Source organism: Geotrypetes seraphini, chromosome 2 (genome assembly GCF_902459505.1).
Source record: "Geotrypetes seraphini chromosome 2, aGeoSer1.1, whole genome shotgun sequence".
Classification (NCBI taxonomy): Eukaryota; Metazoa; Chordata; class Amphibia; order Gymnophiona; family Dermophiidae; genus Geotrypetes; species Geotrypetes seraphini.
The window spans coordinates 390,769,921-390,793,278 of record NC_047085.1 but is presented as its reverse complement, the minus strand read 5'-3'; positions in this window follow the sequence as shown (position 1 = coordinate 390,793,278).

Below are 23,358 nucleotides of genomic sequence, written 5' to 3'. Positions count from 1 at the left end.
TTTGTTGTCTGGTGATTTCATGAGTCTCTGGTTGCACTTTCTTCTTCTGACTGTGCATCCAATCTTTCTTCCCTTCGTTCAGCCTGTATGCTTCCTCTCCTCCAGACCTCATTCTCTCCCTCAACTTTTTCTTCCTCTCTCCCTGCCTCCCTTTCTTTTTTTCTCTCTTCATGCCCCCTTTCTTTTTTTTCTGTTTCTCTTCTTTCCTTCTATCTCCCTGCCTGCCCTCTTTCTTTCTTTCTTTCTCCATGCCCTCCCCCATGCCACTGCCACTGCCGCTGCCATCGAGGAACAGGCCCCCAAGCAGCTGCCGCCGCCATCCAATAACAGGCCCCAAAGGCGCCGCCTCAAGCTCTCCCTGCTTCCCTGCGTCGGGCCGACCAGCATTTCTCTCCCCGATGTCAATTCTGCCATCGGAGAGGAAGTTCCGGCCCAGCCAGGCAGTGATTGGTAGATCGCCAAGACAAAGTGAATCTATCACGGAGCCCAGGACGGGCTCCACGATCAACTCACTTTGCCTTGGCGATTTACTGGTCGATCGCGATCGACCTATTGGGCACCCCTGCTTTAGAACATCTTTTAGTGCAATCATTTTGGGCCATACCAATGTTTTGCTAAGTTTTGTTCTTGATGTTGCTGATATGGTTGTGCAGTGACTGTTGTTCATTGAGTGTACGTTGTTTCAGTTGACCTAAATAAAGTTTTAAAAAAATGCACCTCTGGATATAACGGACTCTGGATATAACAGACTGTTTTTCCAGGTCCCTTGAAGTCCATTATAATGGGATTATACTGTAGACAGAGATTCGGCCCCAATTAGCAATGAAATGATTATTCAGTACTTGTAAAATAGGCATGGGTATTAACCTGCATGCAGCAGCTGTTGCAACTCTAAACACATTACTGGGAAGACTAGGGGGTGGAGGGGTTGATGTATTACACTATGAGTGTCGGAAGCAGCGCGGAGCATTCTGCACAGCTCCCTGCACTAATAACCGCTATCGCGGTTTAGTAAAACGAGGGGGGGGGGGACAAGTTAGTCCAATAAAAAAGATATTTTTTTCCTATATCTTTTTGTTTATTTACATTACCTTGAAGAGTGGACTAACATGGCCACCATCCCATTTCACTGCATTTGCTGGAAATCGTTCTCATTTTCTGTCTGTGCATGAGTTTACCACCTTATAAAAACACAGCGACACTCAGCATTTTGAACAAGTGCTGGAACATACATATCAACATGCTATGTTTACAACCTACATGTGTAAGTGCCAGATTTTACAAAACTGGACATTCAGGAAGAGCCAAAGAAGGAGTTAAGCAAAAAATTCTGGGAACAATTTTCAGCTCTTGCACCTTTAAAAAAAAAAAAAAAAAAATGCTAGCTAGGACAGTCAAAAATATCTGGCTATTTCATGCCACTATCTGGTGATGTTCAGTTAGAATACTGCTGGGGTGAAATATGGGTGGAGCCCGAATGGTTCTGGAATTTACCCAGATAGTGGTGATGTTCAATCCATTATCTAGACTGTCTGAATAACTTAGGATAGCAAAGTTACCTGGATAAGTTATCCAGATAGCAGACTGAAATATCGCTACTAACCCACTATCCTGATGTGGCCTAATTTTAATATATAGTGTTCAAACTTGCATGCAGAAATTTGGGTGCGCCCTATTTCCATGTGCAATTTAATTGAACAAACCAATTAGCACCAATAATTGGGCGCTAATAATTAAAGCACCGATTGACATTAATTAACATCTGCATACATATATTTTTAGGTACCAGGATCTGTACATAAACTTTACACCTGGATCCATAAAGGGGGAACAGCCATGAGAGAGGTATGGGTGGATCGGGGACATTACTGGAATTTACAGGCAGTTTGATAGATTTGTGCGTAATTTAGACGTGATAATTTGCACCAGGCTTATTTGGTGTGAATCTTTGCACCTAAAATTGGGTGTGGATCCTGCTACCCAAAAATAGTCTATAAATGAGGCCCAACTATGTGTACTGATTTTCCAGAATTTAAAAATACACTATCTAGATAGCATCTCTGAATATCATAGTCAGCAGCATTTATTTGTATATTAGTATTTATTCACAACCTTTTTGAAAGAATTCATTCAAGGTGGTGTATAGCAAGAATAAATCAAACATAAGCAATAGACAATTATAGCAGTAAAACTATTCAGATGTTGCTGTCCATATAAATGCTTTTGAATATTGATGGGAAGATAGGACTTCGATGAGAAACCTAGGGGGCAAGGGGGCCCCTTCTGGTGATTAAGGCAGGTCATGACCTGTTGGGCCGCCGCGGGGGCGGACTGCTGGGCGGGATGGACCTCTGGTCTGACCCGGCAGAGGCACTACTTATGTTCTTATGTTCTTATGACCCACATACTTTTTGGATTTTTGAGGAGACTTTAAACGCCAAAGAGGTAAGCACTCAATCACATGTGGTGTTCTCTGGCCTCATTTCTAGGGTTACCAGATTTTCTGGAACGAAAATCCAGACAGATAAGCACTAAAAGCTTATCTAATAATTTCACACCTATTTCAATACTTAAATCAACATATCAAACACTATGGCTAAACTCCAAGATTAAAATTGGCGGATTTCAAATAATCTGGAAAGATTGGACAAAGGCAGGTATACGTACTTTAGATGATGTTATTTATACTGGTAAATTGCTTGATTTTTCACAACTGCAACGCAAATATGATCTTAATAAATCACAAAGTTATAAATGGTTGCAATTGAAGCAAGCCATTCAGGCAGGGTTCCCTGAATGGAAAAATCTTAAGTGATAAGTACAGCTTGCCTTTCCTATGTTTTCAGGTGGACTTCCTGGGTCACCAGGCTGCACAGTAGTATAAAATGATATCTGGATTTATGAATAAAAAACCAAAAACTGGCCTTCGGGATATTTGGAGCATTGAGATTAAGCATCAAATTAATGCATCTCAATGGCCATGAATTTGGTCTTGGAGGATGAGACAAACTTGGTTTTTTCTGTTTCATAGAGCATTCTGGACCCCTGTGCGTTTACAAAAATTAGATAGGTCTAAGTCTAATAGATGTTGGCACTGTCATCTTGAAGCTGGTACATTGGATCATTTGTTATTTTTTTGTCCTCTAATAAATAACTTTTGGAAATCTATTTGGAGTCAAATTAATAATTTACTTGAAAACCCTGTAGCGCTTTCATATGATACGATACTATTTGGCACATCAATGAGGAAAAGGAGTCAAATATCCTCTAAAAACAATAAATTATTACTTATAATAACAGGAGTTCCCATTCAACAAATTACAAAAACCTGGAAAAATTATGATAGATTGAATTATAACTTCTAGTGGAATTCATTATGCCATATTTTTAAAATGGAGAAAATAGCTATTCAACAAGGGCGCTATAATAAATTTATTGATGTTTGGGAGCCATTAACAAACTATTGTAAGGATTGATTATATTTATTCCCCTTTTATTCATTGAGGTATAGGGTGGGGGGAGGGTGGGTTTAACTTCAAGTTATCTATATTATTATATATTTTTATATTATATCTAAATTATTATATTATAATGTTATAATGAAGGGAGAATGGGAGGGAGGAATTATATTACGATTTCAATATAAGTGTGATCAAAAAGTAATATTAAAATGTATATTGATTGTACTATATTTAAAAATACTTGTTGAGAGTATAAAAATGAATAAAGATATTTAAAAAAAATAAATAAATAAAAAAATCAGTATTTCCTAATTGAAATCCAATGCATAGAAGCTAAAACTGGTCAGACATGGTCTTGAATTCTTAAATTTTTCAGAAGTTGAACAGCTGCAACTTTGTACTCATTGAAGTCTCATTAAGGCCCCCTTTTTATCAAGCCTAACATGACCGTTTATTTTTTTCCTCAAAACGGGGCAGGACCCCCGGATCCATTCACCTGGATCCCAGATCCATTCCAGATCCTCCGGATCCCATTCAATATAGTGCAATATATAGACAGCAGATATAAATTCTCAAAAGTGACACATTTTGATCACTAAATTTAAAATAAAATAATTTTTCCTACCTTTATCTGGTGATTTCATGACTGGTTGCATTTCCTTCTGATTGTGCATCCTCTTTCATTTCTTTCTGTCTCCCTGCCCCCCCCTCCCTGCCCCCCCCCCCCTCAAGCCACCCTGCTTCCCCGACGCATCCAGCTTCCCCTGCCCCCCGACAAGCCAAGCCATCCCTCTTCCATGATGCACCCTGCTTCCCCTGCTCCGCCAAGCCAGGCCACCTTGCTTTCCCTGCCCCCCGACAAGCCAAACCAGCCTAAAAGACAGCACAATCTGTGAGGAACATGAGAAAGGAGAGGAGTTAGAGACTAGGACAGGGGTAGGCAATTCCGACTCTCGAGAGCCGGAGCCAGGTCAGGTTTTCAGGATTTCCACAATGAATATGTACAAGATGGATTTGCATGCACTGCCCCCTTGAGATGCAAATCTATCTCATGCATATTTATTGTGGATATCCTGAAAACCTGACCTGGCTCCGGCTCTCGAGGACCAGAACTGCCTACCCCTAGACTAGGATATATTCAATGACCTAAAAATGTGACTACTCAATAATATCTAGAAGAGGTTCTTCCCCTGCCTTTTATGTGGTCCTAACTTCACAATTAGTTATGTAAGCACTGGCACCGATTATTGCCAGCCCCCACATAACTGCTGGATCCTCTCCAAATCCACCCCTGTAATCCCCTCTCCTCGGTTTCAGTTTGGCTAGTTAATATTGATATTCCATGGCAGCCTGGTTGAGAGCTATTTAAGAGGAAAGAAACCTCTGAATTCTGACCCCCTGAGCTCCTTTATTAGGATCCTAAGCTGAGCTCCTAAATTTGTGCCTTATTTTCAGCTAAATTTAGAAACCTAATTTTTCAGTTGAAAATGCATTTTAATTTAGGAGCTTAGCACTATCATGGGCAGATTTTGGACTGGATATTTATTTATTAATTCAATTTTCTATACTGTTCTCCCAGGGGAGTTAAGAACAGTTTACATGAATTTATTCAGGTACTCAAGCATTTTTCCTCTCTGTCCTGGTGGGCTTGCAATCTATCTAATGTACCTGGGGCAATGGGCAATGACTTGCCCAGAGTCACAAGGAGCAGCATGGGTTTGAACTCACAACCTCAGGGTGCTGAGGCTGTAGCTTTAACCACTGCACTACACTCTCCCCCTGAGCAACAGTGAGTCAAATCCAAAAGCCAGTTTAATTCAGGAGCATAACTTTCAAAGTTAGGATAAATCCTTTTACTTTCACGTCCATAGTGTCATAAGAATATAAGAATTGCCGCTGCTGGGTCAGACCAGTGGTCCATCATGCCCAGCAGTCCGCTCATGTGGCGGCCCTCTGGTCAAAGACCAGCGCCCTGAGACTAGCCCTACCTGCATACATTCTGGTTCAGCAGGAACTTGTCTAACTTTGTCTTGAATCCCTGGAGGGTGTTTTCCCCTATGACAGACTCCGGAAGAGCGTTCCCATTTTCTATCACTCTCTGGGTGAAGAAGAACTTCCTTACCTTTGTACGGAATCTATCCCCTTTCAACTTTAGAAAGTGCCCTCTCTTTCTCCCTACCTTGGAGAGGTACAACCTCTCCTTATCTACTAAGTCTATTCCCTTCAGTACCTTGAATGTTTCGATCATGTTCCCTCTCAATCTCCTCTGTTCGAGGGAGAAGAGGCCCAGTTTTTAGAATCTTTCGCTGTACGGCAACTCCTCCAGCCCCTTAACCATCTTAGTCGTTCTTCTCTGAGTATGTGTATGAATTGAACCATCTAACGTAGAAATGTCAAATTCTACATGGACCATGTGTCTGAATATCAAAATTGATGAGTGGTCAAAATAGTCATAAGAATATACCTTTTTTCTATTCCTTTGGAAAATGATTGTGCACACAGCTGTATGGTTAAGCTAAGTCTGCACTGATTTTTGCCATACTGCACTATTCTGTTTTCTTTACCATCTGGTGGCTTATGTTTTGATAATATTCATATAGGCTATGTCCTGTGAGCTGCTCTAATCTCTCAGTAGTCACCATGTTCACAATAAAGAGTGAATGATTTAGATTTTGTCCCACCCCCATCAGCATCTTGTCTTACCATTTCATTGGTTTTCAAAAACATTCACTCATTTTTTCTCTTCTGATTTGCAATTAACTTTAGCTACATTAAACTGAAAGATAGAAGATTACTGTTCTAACATAAATAATCTTGCTGGGTACAGCAGTTTCAACACAATCAACAATACAGTTTGTAAATGAAAGGCACGTTGTCATCGTTATTACTAGCGTGTATTCTATCCTTTATAGCTTATTACAGCCTAAATTGAAATTTTATATGATTTAATAAAACTCAAAAAGATATTACAGCTTAGTAACCACATCACTGTAACAAATTGTACTCCTCACTCATTATAAAGCTTTCTGCCTGTTCAAAGATCTCCTTCATTAGCTAAACTCTGGCTTCTGACAACACTTAACTGCAAAAAACACCCTGAGAACAGCATGTCCACATCATTGACACACATAAAAATGTTAACTTTGATTTTAGATGCTGTTGATTCTGAAGGTGGGGGTGTAATTACATCTTTTTTTTTTTTTTTTTTAGAACTGCAAATAAATTTGATAAATGAGGCCATTTCACAGTTACGGTGGACAATCTTATTGCTCCACCATCAAACCACAGCAATAAGCAAAGCTACATAGTTGTATCTACTAGCCTACATTTTTGAAGCAAAGTGAAAGACAATAAAATGATTAAACAAGATGAAACGGAGCACAGAAAAAGAGTTTATTGATTTGTCAAACCTTCCAACTAATTTGGGTACTAGTTTGAGCATCTTTGTTTTTAGTGAAGTGTAGGCTGCTTGCATAGTTGTTGAGAACTCATTTCTTAAAAGTACTCTACTTGTTCATTTAGCAGATATACCACCTTGGGTGGAAAAGAAAATTTATGCTAAAATGATACATCCTGCATTGGGGAAACTACTCCTTCCCGGCACCGCTTCATTTCTGTACAGATGTTGCAAGTTTTAAGCAACTGCAGTACTTAGTTTGCAGAAAACTATTAATTTGGAACAACCTATCTTTCCTAGATATATTTATTGTTAGGGGCTCTTTTTTCAAGATTTGCAAAAAAAATATTTTTGTCCAACCTTTAAAGCTGATCCCTATACTTATGTGACCATCAAGAAAATGTCTCTGCTTTGAGTGATTGGAGGAAGGATTTTGATTTTCAGGGTGGCCACTAAGCAAAGAGGGCTGGGATGTTCAGCCTGGTGGGTGGTTTTAGAAAGAGCTAGTCCATGGGGGCAGGGTCAGAAAACAAAAAAAAAATGACTGCATTTTTAAATCATTTATATTCTGCATATCCTACAATTCTATGTGGATTACAAATTATTTAGGTACTCAAGCATTTTTCCCTAACTGTCCTGGTGGGCTCCCACTTTAACTAATGTACCTGGGGCAACGGGGATTGAGTGACTTGCCCAAGGTCACAAGGAGCAGTGCGGGATTTGAACCCACAACCTCAGGGTGCCAAGGCTATAGCTCTAACCAAGGCACCATGGAGATATTTGGTTGCTCACCCCTGCCAAGACCCTAGCACAGAGAGAAAAGTCCTGGAGGAGAAATTTGTTGTGCATGGTGTATGACAGAGGGTGTGTGTGGTATGTTTCTGGCTTGGAAACAAGAAGGAGTGCTTGGTTGGAAAGACACTCCAGGTAGAAGTGGGAGCAAAAGTACCTCACTTCTGACAGGACTTTCATTGTGCCAGTGGAAATCCCCTGTTCTGGAATGGGGCAGAAACACTGAGGATGTTGTGGAGACCAGACTCTGAAATGTAAGGGAATGGGACAATAATTACCACGTGCTTTTTTCTGACACTCTAATGGAACTGAATTGGAGTATGATTTTCCACTGTTTGGACTGTGATCCTGAAGGGAAGAGTTTTGGGATTATCTGCTCTGCTGGATATCTTGAACGGTACATATAAAGTTCCTGTTAGTAAAGCAAGTTGAAGTTAAGCACTGAGACTGATGACTGTTTATTTGCTAAGAGTGAAGCATAATGGGCTTGATTTTATAAATGTTACCTAAATCAGTAGATACGTAGGGAAATGGGTACCTATCGTATGCCAATCAAATTTAGGCACCATTTGTAGACTCGTGCCTACTGGCGCCTAAATCGAATTAAGCGCCGGTGTATTAGGCCAGGGTTTTCCTGGTCTAAAATCCCAGTGACTAACGCTTTCAGCACCCATGCTCCACCCCTAACTATGCCTACTTTTCTGGTAGGCGCCTTGGTGTAAGCACCAGTAGGTGCGATGCAGATTTCCATGTGGAACTTAAACAAATTGTTTTTAAAGTGTTTTATAATTGACTTTTAATGGTGCTTTCAATTATAACACCAATTAAGCCAATTAAAAAAATTTAAGTTTTGCGTGGAAGTCGGCTAAGCACTGCCGATCTTGGCACCTAGCCTAGGAACCATTTATAGAATCAGGGCCAATGCGCCCAGGAAAAAGTAACCTTTGGCCTACCAGGATTTAACCCAGCTCCAGCCTACACCCAGCTCAAAAAAGTAGAACTTTGCTTGCAGATCCTGGTCAGGGTGCCCTACCCAAAGAGCTAAGCCAGTCAGTAGAGTTACCATATGGCTCCAAAAAAACAGAGGATGGATTGAGTCATTGAGATTTTACTTTCATTGAAAGCAATGGAAGTAAAACCTGGATGTCTCAATCTGTCCTCCTTTTTCTGAAGCCATATGGTAACCCTAAGCCTGTGCTCAGGACTGTAAATTTAAAACAGATTTAAAATTTTTTCTATTTGATGACACATTCAAATAAAGATGGACATCTAAAAAACAAGCACATCTACCTCATGGTTTTACCAAACCTCTCCGTTTCTTATAATTACTGTATTTTATTTATTTATTCAGTTTTCTATATCATTCTCCCAGGAGAGCTAAGAATGGTTTACAGTACATGAGTTTATTCAGGTACTCAAGCATTATTCCCTGTCTGTCCTGGTGGGCTCACAATCTATCTAATGTACCTGGGGCAATAAGGGGATTAAGTGACTTGCCCAATGTCACAAGAAGCAGTGCAGGTTTGAACCCACAACCCAAGGGTGCTGAGGCTGTAGCTTTAACCACTGTGCCACACATTTCCTGTCCTCGCTGTCATGTTTGTCTGGGTTTTGTTTTTTTTTTAGAATTGTGAGCTGCCTAGAAGGTTTTATTACAATGTATGGGATAGAAAGTTTTAATAAACTTGGAAACTTGGAATTGTGGGTAAGACTAGGGTTGCATTTAGTTAAAACCCTATAGGGCCCGGATTCTCTAAATGGTGCTGATGCTGGCGGTTGCCTTAAAAGTGGCCGCCAATTGCAAGTCAATCACGCTACATCGCAATTTAGCGAATCGTGCCTCCGGCAAAGGTAGGTGCTGCAAATGTAGGCCAGGGTTTTCAAGGCTTACATTTCTGGCACCTACCTTTGATGTGAATCACACTTCTGGGGTCCCTTACTGGTGCCTAAATCCACTTCTGGCATTAGCCACGCGCCATTTTTTTTTAGGCACTGGTAGATGCCTGGGAAATCATTTTAAAACATCTTTTAAACAGCATTTTTCTCTTAGGCACCAGTTGTGTGATTACTGGTGTCTAAGTTAAAACACTGTTTATATAATATGGGCCATAATGATTAGTGGACATTTTAGCAAGATTGCTTACAAATGTCAAACCTGTACTAATTAATCTATTTGTCTGCGTGTAACTGTTGTGTCTCATATGTTTACTTTTCTGACAGAGATTAAATAAAAAGAGAAAATATATTACCAGCTAAATTATATTAAAAGATCTAGAGATTGTGAATGTGTAACATGGTGGAGCAGCAATGTGACTAAAAATGTGGTGGAGCAGCAATGTGACTAAAATATGCACGGCAATGCACCTTCACAAATAATACCACCTTGATTTCAGGCTCTTCGTTGTACTACATTCAAATCTGTATAGATTAAAGAGAAAGATTAGTTCAGATTTATGCCAGAGGTTCCAATGTCATTAAATGCGGTTTCTTTTACTTTGCCACAGATGCAAACTTGGGAGAAGTGCATTGGTGATAAAGACCTTGGAAATACTTCGCAGTAAGCTTTAGAAAACTGTGACATGCATTCAAAGTAGCACAACTGAAGCCTGCTGGGAATGTTAACTGAGACGCATAACCTCAGTGTAATGTGCATTACATATTTCTAAATATGGGAACGTTTGTGCTTTCTCTGCGATCTCTATTTATACCGTGAGTTCTTTATTTGCTCCCACTTTATTAACATCTGAACAATAGAATACTCTAAATCTTTGTTTACAACTTCCCTCTTTTCCCAAAAATGGGAGCTCACAGACTTGCATCTTGTATTAACAGTTGATCCTAACAGGTGTGCTGGAAGGACCACTGTCAAAAGTGTTTCTCTGTTGTCTGCATCATAATCTCTTTCATAGTAACACTCCGGCCTGAATAACTGCAAAAGAATTAATTATACTTCATTTTGCTGTCTTTAACAGTATTGACCAAATTTAAGAACAAATGAGAAGCTCTTATCAAGCTTGAAGAAAATAATCCATCAATGGCACAATTTAAATTCTCTGCAGTTCTCTTATTAATCAAAGCAACACTTACTATCCTATCTCCAGTTCCCATTAACAGTCATTAAGCACTACTGCTGATTGAAGCAATTTCTTAAGGGATCTCAACCTCATTTTTGAGAGAACCTTCTACAGTGGAAAACTATCATAAGAGAGCACCAGCATGAAGAGAAGAAGAAGGTTCTTTAGGCACGATCTGACCTTGACATTTTTTTCCATGGCAGAAGTCCAAAATTGACAAGATTGAGAGGCTTAACATTTCTGGCTGTTTGCTGTAACAGACTAGTACTCAGGCACTAACACCTGAAGAAATCACTGCTTCAACAGGTGGCCCTTTGCAACAGATTATCTAGGGGACGCACTAAACTTAACAATCATCTAACGATTATCGCTAAACCAGTTTGACCGGATTTGCGATTGATCAGATTTCCCGACCCGATGCATAAAACTGCTGGCTGTGTGTTTCTCCGAGCGATCACTCATTCTCCAATTCAAGCATGCAAATGAGGAGATTAGTATTGAAATGCCATGCAAACTAGGCGAGCGATCGATGCACAAAATGGCTTCTGCCAGCAGAAGAAATAGCGACTGCGTTTACTGATCCAAAAAAAGAGCGATTGGTGAAGACCAGTCACTCACAATTCTTGCCGACTCTTTAGCCCTGAAAGTAATAGAATCTGTATCAAAGTTATACTATAAAACCAATAAGAAAAAAGTGGTAAACTATAAATGCCACCTCACTGCTCACTTTTACAACACTGCCATCTAGCTCGGAGCATCAAAGTTCCATCTAGGATGTCCTACAAAAGATTCAATTATCACCACAAAATGTCCAAGTCTAACCCAGCCCTCAGGCCACCCGTATCCTGCCCAATACATGCCTCTAACATGCCCCTTTCTGAGTTGGACATTTTGGAGGGCAAATGTCCTGCAAAATATCTAAATTCTTTGATTCGATTATTGGCACATAGACATTTTGCAGAGAAAAACGTCCAAGTGCTGATTTTTTGATATTTTTGTATTTTGAAAATGCCCCTAATAGTGTGGTGAGCATTTTGCTAATTGCCAGTGGTGGTATTCCCAAATATTTAAAGCGAGGACGTGTGCAGGTTTTGGTTTTGAATATCCAGTTATTTGTAAGCTGGCTAACACACAGAGGGGCATAATCGAAAGAAATGTCTAAGTCCGTTTTGGGCCTAAGTCACTAGCTGCCCAAATTCAGCAGTGTCTAAAGTCCATTCTCGAAAAATACGTCCAAAATATTTTGGTTTTCAAGAGTCGTCTAACTGTATGTCCAGCTGTTTGATTGCCCAGACCGCTAAGTCATTTATCTTTATACCCCATTCTCATCCAAAAATTTGTCCAAGTCTAAAACACCTAGAAAAGAACCTTTTGGACGTGGAAGGGGCCAGCAAAGTAATGAACACTTAGACATGGCAACAGTGTAGTGGAGCACCTTACAGGGCACTGCTGTGAACTTCACATAAAGAGTGCCACATAAACATCTCACTATAACTCCCTTATAGGTCATGGTGAGCTCCCCAAAACACCCCCAAAATCTACTAGACCCATCTGTCTACCACCCCAATAGTTCTCATGGCTGCAAGTGGCACCTATATAGCAGTACAGTAGAGTTTGGGGGGTACACATGTTCCACCATAAATGCAGTGGTTAGAATGGCCTATGGGCCTGGGTCTTGTAGGGGTGTTTCCTTATTTGCACCTGAAGGTTAGGCCTCTATGACATCATCAAGCCTGAACCATCATTTAAGCCTGATCCATTGTCTGCAAGAAATCTTCCCAGCATGAACCTTGCAAGAAGAGAAAGAAGAAAACATCTTTGCTGTTTCTGTCTGATGCATTCTGGGTATGTACCAGAACTGTATTCTAATCAAGGACATCAGCTATGCCCATGTGAATCTTGGGGGAGGCATACTCCTATGCTGTGCTTATCTATCTAAGGTGCCTGTGTCTCCCAGATAGTACGAGACTTTATACAGAAAGGCTATTCATCTAAGTTCTGTTTCTGGATTGGTCCGGAGAAGTCATGTGACGAGATCCAAGTGAAAAGGTGCTAATTATAATTTAGTCTGTGTTAAGGTGTGGGTGAACTCGTATCTCATCACAGGTGTTCTCCACACACCTCTTTTATAATAATTAAGACCTGAACAGTTATCTTGAGTGACTCTCTGTCTGAGAGAGCGAATCGGATCTTAAACAGATCTGAATTTCATCACATCAAGGAAACCTTTGCTGCCAACCTAAATTATAGCTGCACCAGTGGCTGACGAATGCTTGTTCCTGTAACAGAAGGATTTCTATATCTGCTAAGCTGAGGAGAGATGTCTTCCATTTCACCTGATTTTGTGCCAAGGCCTAATTGGATGGTGAGATAAGGAACTTATTATCTTATCAGCTGGGGTTAGATAAAGTATCCTATTGTGATATAGGATAAGGCTTGTAAAGCTATTCTTGGTGATAACTATAATAGATTGCTGCTAATCAGAAATTGTTATTATAAGGAATTGTTTAGTGTGTGTAAGAATTAGTTACGTATTGACATTGTATATCCTGGACATACGGATTATTCAACTGGACTCTACAGACCTATATTTTCACTTCTGTATGCTGGACACTATGCTGGAAACTACAGACTTATAATTTCTCATAAGCCTGCCTGTACTTTGCTGTCGGTCGTCATCTACAGCCTTTGCAATGCTAACAATGGTGTTTTTGTTACCATTCCCTGCTGGGAGGATTTCCCTCCAAGGCTCTGCTGAACTGTTATCAGTGCTCTGCTGAACTGTTATCAGTGCTGTATGACTTCATAGGCCAGGCACCCGAGAGAGCCATAAAACTTTTAATGAGCAAGGAGCTCTGCTCATGTGGGTGTAACGAGATGAAAGAACTTGGTACCAAACCATGGGTTTCCTGTCTCCCAACCAAGGTATGGGAACCAGACAGCTGGATTGTGGAAAGGCCATCTCGTTGCCAACTTTTCATCTTACAAGGACACTAGCTCGAATATGCACAAGTAACACATCTAATTAGCAGATGCATGTCTCCGTGATGAGAGAAACCAGTTCACCAACAGTTCTCTGTTTCTGTAAGGCCCCCCTTTTACTGGGGGGGGGGGTGGAGGTGAGAGAGAGGCGTGGACGATAGGGAAGAGTTAGCTGTACATTATTTTTATGTACCTATAGGGAAGTACATAACTAGAATTAGGGGATGGCCTTTTTTGGAACAAAGGAAGAATTTCTCTGTATAAAAAACACGTGTATTCTAGATAGAGTCAGAGAGATTTGCTTACCTATGCTGCAGGGAACTGCTAGCCCCCTGCTAAGCATTAAGTGTTAGTTCTGCTCTCCATTGCATATTCTGAACTGACAATATATTTACTATGCTTTTGCTACTGCCATTTTTGTAACCTTTTATACTAACAATAAACAAATATTGTCTGTTTTTGGAACATACAATGCTGTCTCGTAGTCATTCCAATGAGGTAAACTAAGTGGCATATTACTTCAGTATTTATCTAGCAAGTGTGTTGTAATAATTATGTACTGAGTTTCATATCTGTAATCGGATATTTTGTGAACAATAATTAGATATTGCTGCTGGCTTGTGAATTATATTTTTCTATTTTCATAATAAAAGTATTTCTCACTAGCCTTGGTCTTGTGTCATGTAAATAGGCAAAGAAAGCTGAATCCGGATGAGATATTATGGTCTTCCCTAGAAACTAACAGGCACGTATTTGTTTATGTAACTGATTAGTGGACTGTAAATCTTTCTACAGTCTTCCTCTCTATGGTTCACTATTCCACCCCCCACACTACTTAAGCCACCTCTGTGCTGCTTTACTAGTTTTTGCTATGCCAGGTGCTGATGTTCTGGAGGCAGGTATGTACGTTTTTATTCCAAGTTTTATAGTGTTGGGGGGGGGGCAGTGTGTGGGGGTCTGTACTTTGTGTCTGCAGTGCTGGGTCACTTTGGATACGTTTTTGGCACTTAGACCTGGTTTTACATGGCCTAAGTCACAATGTACAAGTTTCGTCAAGGCAGCCTCGTTAAACTTTCGGTTATACTTGCAGTATGACTAAGGGCTCCTTTTATCAAGGTGTGGTAGGCGGTTAATGCGCAGAATACCGCACGTTCAACCGCCTGCCGCGCTAGTCGTTAACACCTCCATTGACGAGGCGTTAGTTTTTTGGCTTGCCGCAGGGGTTAGTGCATGATGAAATGTCCGACGCGCTAACACCCGTAGCGCACCTTGATAAAAGGAGCCCTAAGTTTAGATCAGCCCACGTCCCGCCCAAATCCCACCCTCACCACTCCTCCTAAAACGCCCCTATTAGCTCTGCTCGTACAGCAGCACTGAAAAGGCCTAAATCGTTTTTAGATACGTCTAAAACCCAGTTTGATTATCAGCACTTGGACGTCTTACTGATTGTCCAATTGCTGATTTAGGCCGGTTTTTAGATGTATTTCCGTTTTGATTATGAGCCCCATAGCCACTTAAGTCAATATTCATCTCTTAAGTGGCCAAAGCTTACTGCATAAATATATGACAGACTTTTATGTGGTAAACCTGTCCGCATAAGTGCTGAGCATCAGCCCTTAAGTAGCCAAGTGCTGACTATTCCCCCAGAGCACCCCCGGATCCAAACAGAGGAACAAATACTCCACAAACAGCAACAGAGAAAAACAGTAGAGATGACTAAGAATTGTTTTATTAATTCTTGTTTACATGACATGGGCCTGTGTTTCAGCTACAATGCTTTCAGGAGTCTAAAGAGTACATACACACACACAAAAAAAAAGTGTGTGTGGGGGGGAGTAAAAACAGAAACCATGGGCTCCTTTATCAAGCCGCACTAACGGTTTAACGCGCATAATAGCGCGTGTTAAACCGCCGGCTGCACTAGCCGCTACCGCCTCCTCTTGAGCAGGCGGTAGTTTTTAGCCAGCGCGGGGGGTTAGCGCATGATGAAAAGTCATGCGCGTTAGCTCCGCTAGCGCGGCTTGATAAAAGGAGCCCCATATATCAATAAACAAATACATAAAAATGTAAATCTCAATAAATATGGAACATAAAAAAATAGCCATTATAAATAAATAACTTACAAATATGTGAATCTAAAATAAAAATCTGAAAATAAACATTCTAAAAATAAACAATGATGATAAACAATTAAGGTAAGAACATATTTTAAGGGAAAAAATTAAAAGTTTTAATTAGAGATCTATATTCAATAAAATTAGAGTTATAGTGAGAAGGCATCTTTAAACAAGTGGATTTTCAGTTTTCCGTTTAAAACGATCAAGTAATTTTTCCTCTTAATTCTAGGGGTAGGGCATTCCACAGCTGAGGAGCTATGACAGAGAAGGTTTCTAGGCATCTTGTAGTAATTCATTTTAAAGAAGGAACGCTTAATAATTGCTGATTGATGGATCTAAGTTCGCGCAACGATGCATATGGTATTATAAGATTGTGTAATTATTGAAGGATAAGCTGTTATCTGTATAGATATTAGTTTTATGACTGAATGCAATAATATACTGTTCTTTTATTTATATAACATTGTTCTTATTTAAAAATCAATAAAGAATTATAAAAAAAAAGATTGTATATAAATTCAGGCATTTTTGAACTAATCATTTTAAATGTTAGCAATATTATCTTATGTGCAATCCTATGAACAACTGGGAGCCAGTGAGTTTTCTTCAAGAACCCCAGACCCTGCCCCCATACAAGTCAAGTTTCAAGTTTTATTTTAATTTGATGAGTTGCTTATTAAGTGAGCTACAACATTAATAAAAAATATAAACATACATTTAGACATACCATTTAAAATTTAAAAATGATGGGTTAGACCAACGGACTTACAGACTAATCAATACATAAGGTAAGGAGGGATAGAACTACAATTCAATGCTTTAAAGTGCAGAAAAGATCCATAGATGGGAAGAACATTAGGGAGGGAAAAATAGAAACCAGAAGGGAAACTAGTATAAAATTTGAACATAATTTAAAGATTAAAAGCATTTTTAAAAAGGAAACTCTTTAAGTTACTTTTAAAACATCTAAGATCATTTTCCTCTCTTACATGCTGTGGCAAAGTGTTCCAAAGTTGCGGAGCCATCACTGAAAACATATCATGTTGTCGAGTCCCGATAACTTTCAGAGAAGGGACTACTATGAGCTTTTGATTAGAGGACCGGAGAGAACGCGATGTTAATATTCTAAACATTTACACACAACTCATGCATAAGTGTTGATGCCTAGTTTATAGAATTGCTGTTAATGGTGAAACAAGTAGATTTTGAATAAAGACAGAGAAAGTGAAGAGCCCTGCAAAACCCCACAGGTTGCATTAAACTGTAGAGGTCATTCTCTTTGCGTGAACCTCATGTCATCTTCCAGATATGAAAGTCAATCCATCGTAGAACCAGATCAGCCAGTCCTAGATGTCTTATCTGCCCAGTAAAATGTAATCTACAAGATTAATTACGCTGGCCATGGCAATAGAATAATCAGGACTAGCTTGCCTTGGCCTAAACAGTGATAGATCCCAACTATTACTGTCGCCAAAATGCATTTTGCACCCAATCCTGCCTAAAATCAAGTATGCCTACTGTTCATTCTGTTATTAGACTTTTAAGGAATCTCCAGTCTGAGATACCATTACCATAAAAAGGTAAGGTTTGATATTGGGTGATAATGATTACACAGAAGGGCATAATCAAAAGGGACGTCTAAGTCCCTTTACGTCCATCTCGCTGCCCCGACAACACGCTCACCAAGTATAAGCATGCAGGCGTGTTGTCGGGGCAGCGTCTGATTTAGGAGAGGAGAGAGGTGAAGTCGCGCATGCTCATTCAGGATGGCGGCCGGTTTAGATGGGAGCTGGGAGAGCGCTGACGGACAGCAGAGGCATCGCCGAAGCAGGAGGGCAGCCGCATGGGGACCCCGAGGCAAGGAAGGCACCACTTTCGAATCGCTGTGAAGCACCCGCAGGCAGGTACTCACCCCTGGGCCACCATTGCAAACTTCGGTTGTGGAACGAATCTTCTGAGTTTGCATTAAAGCCTATGGGGAACTTTGCTTTGCAAAATGAGCATTTTGGATTACGAGCATGATCCTGGAACGGATTATGCTCGTAAACCAAGGCACCACTGTACACTTTTCTTAAAACTTAAATAACATTCAGACAAATAGACGAGTACAATAGGCAGAACTACAATATAGTAGAGAAAAGTAACAAATAAGGTAAAGAACAAGAGGTAAGGGATATAATAAGAAAAGAAAAGAGAGAGACTATGTTAAAATGAAAGAAAATCACAGGGCGTCCTTAATAGGACGTTTTTTTGCCAAAAGCGTCTTTGAATAAAAATGTCTTTAATTTTGATTTAAAATGAGACAAAGATGTTTCTTCCCTTATATGCAGTGTTTAAATGTTAAGGACCATCAGTTTGAATTTTCTTCTCCAGTCTTCATGCCAATGAGAGGGTGTGATTCAGCATTTTGGATATGTTTCAATGCTCTCAGACAGCAGCCAGGTAACCCTGCATGACAAATTGCTGTTATCACAAAGAGCTATAAAATCATCCTAAACTCTTCAGGCATCAATATTTTATGGGTCAACATCTGCAGTTGGTCTCTTTTAAATGCTGGTCGCAGCATTTAAGAATATAACAGAATATTCACCACTGGCTGATAGTTGAATAAAGATATTGAAAATCTGGGTATGGTGAAGCTACTAAGTAGTAATTTCAAACAAACCAGAGAAAATATTTCTTCACTTACTGTGTAATTAAACTCTTGAATTTGTTGCCAGTAAATGTGGTAAAAGCAGTTAACTTAACAGGGTTTTAAAAACTTCCTAAAAGAAAAGTCCAATAAGCAGGATAAGCAGCTTAAAACCTGTTTTACTCTTTTGGGATTTTGCCAGCTACTTGTGACTTGGATTGGCCACTGTTGGAAACAGGGTATTGGGCTTGATGGATTTTTGGTCGGCCAATGTCACTCGAAGCCCTTAAAAACATAACACTTATGTCTTTATGTGATGACCATCACTGTTAGCAGGATATGGTTGATATTCAGCGCCATTATCCAGATAATTTAGGACAGATTTTTTTTTTTTTTTTTTTTTGCTATTGTCACTTTCTGAATTATTTGTCTGTGTGACCAGGCTCCAGATAATGCCACAGAAAATCACTAAACATTTTCTACACAATAGTTTTGATTGAGAAGATTTTCATATCAATTTCTTTATCTTGCACAGAAAATCACTGACATAAAGTGGCGATGCATGAATAAAGCTGAATCCAGTATGGCACAAAATAGCAATCCACTTACTCTTAACACCTCAGGGTAATTGACAAATTTTCTCTTACCCAGGGCCATAATTTCAGTCAAGTTCAGATTAATTGCCAATCTATTGCAAGGCATCTAGTCTATGATGACTTATAAGCACTTAGATTCTGATTTAAAAGTTTCAGAGAAAGAATAAGTAACTGGTAGAAAAACGTGAATCTCATCAGTATATGCTTGATAATGTGTTTCCAGATCAGCTAACTCTTTTACTTATAAAGGCTAAATATAAATTAAATAAGGCAGCTGGCCGTGATCTTCATCACTAATGGATAACTGGAAAACATTACCAACAAACATTTGCTAGCCCCTGTCTGTCAAAAAAAAAAAAAAAAAGACGAATTAAAACTCCTGAGCACTTTTCCCTTCATTCTCATCATCTCCGGAAGTGGAAAAAATATTTGATGAAAATGTTTAATAACCAGGAAAAATATAAAATCTTTTATTTTGTGCTTGTTACTTTTCATAACTTTTTTGTGGTTTATTTTGCTCATTTTAAGAACATAAGAAGTTGCCTCCGCTGGGTCAGACCAGAGGTCCATCGCGCCCAGCAGCCCGCACCCGCGGCGGCCCATCAGGTCTATGACCTGTCAGGTGTTCCTTGACTTAGCCCTATAATCCCCCTTTTTCTTCTATCTAAGCTCTTTCTAACCTATCTCTACTTTTATCTGTACCCCTCAATCCCCCTATCCTTCAGGAATTTATCCAATCCTTCTTTGAATCCCCGTAGCGTACTCTGCCCTATCACAAGCTCCGGGAGCGCATTCCATGTGTCCACTACCCTCTGAGAGAAGAAGAACTTCCTGGCATTGGTTCTAAACTTGTCTCCCCTAAGTTTCTCCGAGTGCCCCCTTGTGGTTCCCCATAGCCTGAAGAATCTGTCTCTGTCTACCTTCTCTATGCCTTTCATGATTTTGAAAGTTTCTATCATGTCTCCTCTAAGTCTCCGCTTTTCCAGTGAGAAGAGCCCCAGACTTTCCAACCTATCAGCATATGAAAAGTTTTCCATACCTCTTATCATCTTTGTCGCTCTTCTCTGAACCCTCTCAAGTATCGCCATGTCCTTCTTGAGGTACGATGACCAATATTGGACACAGTACTCCAGATGCGGGCGCACCATCGCACAATAAAGCGGCAAGATGACTTCCTTCGTCCTGGTTGTGATACCGTTCCTCAGGGCTGAGAAAGTTTATCCATGATTATCATTTTGCTTTATATGCTTTCCCTTTCCATTCTCTCATCCTATCCATCTGGCCATCCCTATTTCTAGCAGCACAGGGGAATTGTCTTCTCCCTGGGCCCTGTCTGTGTCATTTATCTGCTGTTTCTCTGAGGGTACATATCTGAGAGCAGAGAGTGGGCATGACAGAGTGAAGCAACACAGTTGCATTACTGCATGCTAACTGATTAGTGTGGGATTAGCGCTTGAGTGCTTACCACTTACAAAATAGGTAGCAATAAAGGCTCACGTGGCCCACCATGGACTGCCAGAAGAACCAACAAATCGATTCTGGAAGAGGTCAAACCAGCAATGTCACTCAAAGCCCAAATGATAAAGATACGACTGTCATATTTTGGTCACACCATCAGAAGAGAGAGATCACTGGAGAAGGACATCATGTTTGGGAAGACCGAAGGAATCAGGCGAAGAGGGCAACCTGCAATCAGACGGCTGGACACGTTGAGAACAATCATGGGGCTGACGCTGGAGGACCTTTCCGGATTAGCACAAAACCGATTTCTTTTTAGATCTAAAATTCATCAAGTTGCTAGGACTCAAGGACGAGTTGACGACATCTAACAACAACAACCATAAAGGCATACGTTCTAATGTTTGGTAACAGAAGAACTAAAGGCAACATTAGCACATGGCCATTAATTTGTAAAATGGAAAACCAGCCATTTTGCGGCTCTGCTAAAAATGGCCTTAGCACACATGAAAACCCAACATAAAGGCATGTTAAGGCCACTTTTTGCTGCAGCTTAGCGAAAGATACCCTTAGAGATTACATGTGTAGCAGTACAGCAAATAAATTAAACATAAAATATTAGGACCCAAACAAGAGAGCAGATGTCCACCAGAGGCAGGGTTATCGGATTTTATTTTAGTAAAATCTGGACCCCCCCTAGACCCGCCCCCCAGGCCCACCTAGTTCCACCTATCCCCGCCCCCACCCTCAATCTCACCCCCACCCCCGCTGCCTGCTCTCATTGGGGAGAGTGATTTTAAGGAAGCTTTTCATAACCCGGACAAAGTGCTGGGTTTTGAAAAGGAGGACATGTCCGGGGAAATCCGGACATCTGGTAACCCTATCCAGAGGTCCTCCAGGAGCCCTCCCATAAGGAACAACCCCTCAGTAGTATAGCTATGGAAATAAGGGTCATACTGCTCACAAGCATCGGGGAATGAACCTATAAACAGGATACCCTGGGATCATTACTGGTAGGGGAGATTTTGTAGAAAATCCTTATGTAGTGCAGGTTAAGGTAGGGACCAGTCTTAGTGCAACTTTAATATGTTCTTAGGAAATTCATAGATGGAACATACTGTACTTGAATTATAGGGATCATATAATGATGACCTTCAACAATTATTCACTACCCAGGTAGATATTATAATCCTGATTGCCATGATTCCCATAGTCTGGTGAGTATTCCTGTGTCGCTACTACCCTTATTCTACAATTTGGTTTGGATAGTCTTTGTATTACAGATACATGTGAGGGACAGCAAATCAATTGCTTTGAAGCAAGCTTCAAGCCCAGAGTGCATAATGTGGGTGGTGAGGAAGCTATTATTTTTTCTATCAATCTCTCTCTTAAAGTGCTTACCCTTATCTTTTCTTGTTCCTTCAAAGTCTTGTTAGTCCAGTTCTATGTTCTGGTTTATCTTTCTCCAAGATCTGACTCCACCTCCTTGAAGGAGCTGACTGATTTAATAGCAGTCACTGTCAATCTCCTAATCTTCTCCAAGATTTTCATATTCTAGTGAATTAAAGAGAGAGGAATTTTCTTTCTTTTATGACAGATCATAGTCTAGGCCAATCTGCTCATTCCCAATTCATAAAGTCAGACATACTCTTGATGTGGTTTTCTCCTCTAGTCGACGAATGTATCCTGGTCTGATCACTATCTTCCTTCTGTCAGTATATGCACACCCATTTCTGCTTTTCCCCAGTACTAATCTAAGAGACCCTCAAAGAATCTATGAAACTTAAATCTGGTCCTTTTGGTATCCAACGTTCAGGCACCCCCTCCCCGAATATGTCTCAACATTAGCACTGAATGACCAAGATGAAATGTGGGATTCAGTATTAATTTCTGCATTTTTGAGATAGCCCCTCTACAGCACTGGTTCTCAACTCAGTCCTTAGGACACACCCAGCTGGACTGGTTTTCAGGATATCCACAATGAATGTGCATAAGATATATTTGTATACACTGGGTCTCCACTAAAAGAAAATCCATGTCATGTATATTCATTCTGGTAATCTTGAAAACCTGATTGGCTAGGTTTGTCCCAAGGAGAAGGTTGAAAGGCACTGCTTTAAAGAAACCTCTCCAGAAATCATGGCAGTCCTTCCCTCTCTGACCATCTTCTGATAACCTTCACAATCCATCATCCTACCTTCCCCACCCCACCAGCCCTGGCCAATCTCCTGTATATTTAGGAATCTTCAGGCAATCGACCCTGGCACTCTCTCCATTGCTGTTTCGCCCCTACTCTCTACCACTATGCTATACAAGTCTGTAAATGAGGTTGTCTCCTACCATAATACCACTTTCTCCTCTGTTATAAATATCCTTACTCCCCCTATTCCACACTCTGTAAGGTACCTCAAACCCCAGCCCTGGTTAAACTCTAAAATCTGGTCTCTCACATGCCAAACAAGATTACTACTCGCATCTGACTCTATCGTCTCCAATCCTCGCTGCCTCTTTGCCATACTGAACTCCTTACTCAAGGTCCTCCCACCTCCAACCTTCCATTGTTCTCCCCCAGACTATGGCTAAGTAATTTTAACTCAGCTTTCATTAATCACCTTAAAATACCACACTATGTATGAATAACTTGAATGTGCTTAATAGTGAATGCTCAGACCCACAACTATAACCCAAGTGAAAAATCACGGAGTCAGCTGTGTATAGAGACCATCATCGCATGTTCACTGTCTCTCCCACCAATAACCATGGAACATATGCTCTAACAGCTCCAATAAATCCTCAATTGGAAACAAAAAACAATTTATCTTGGTATATTTGGTGGTAATATGGCCAAC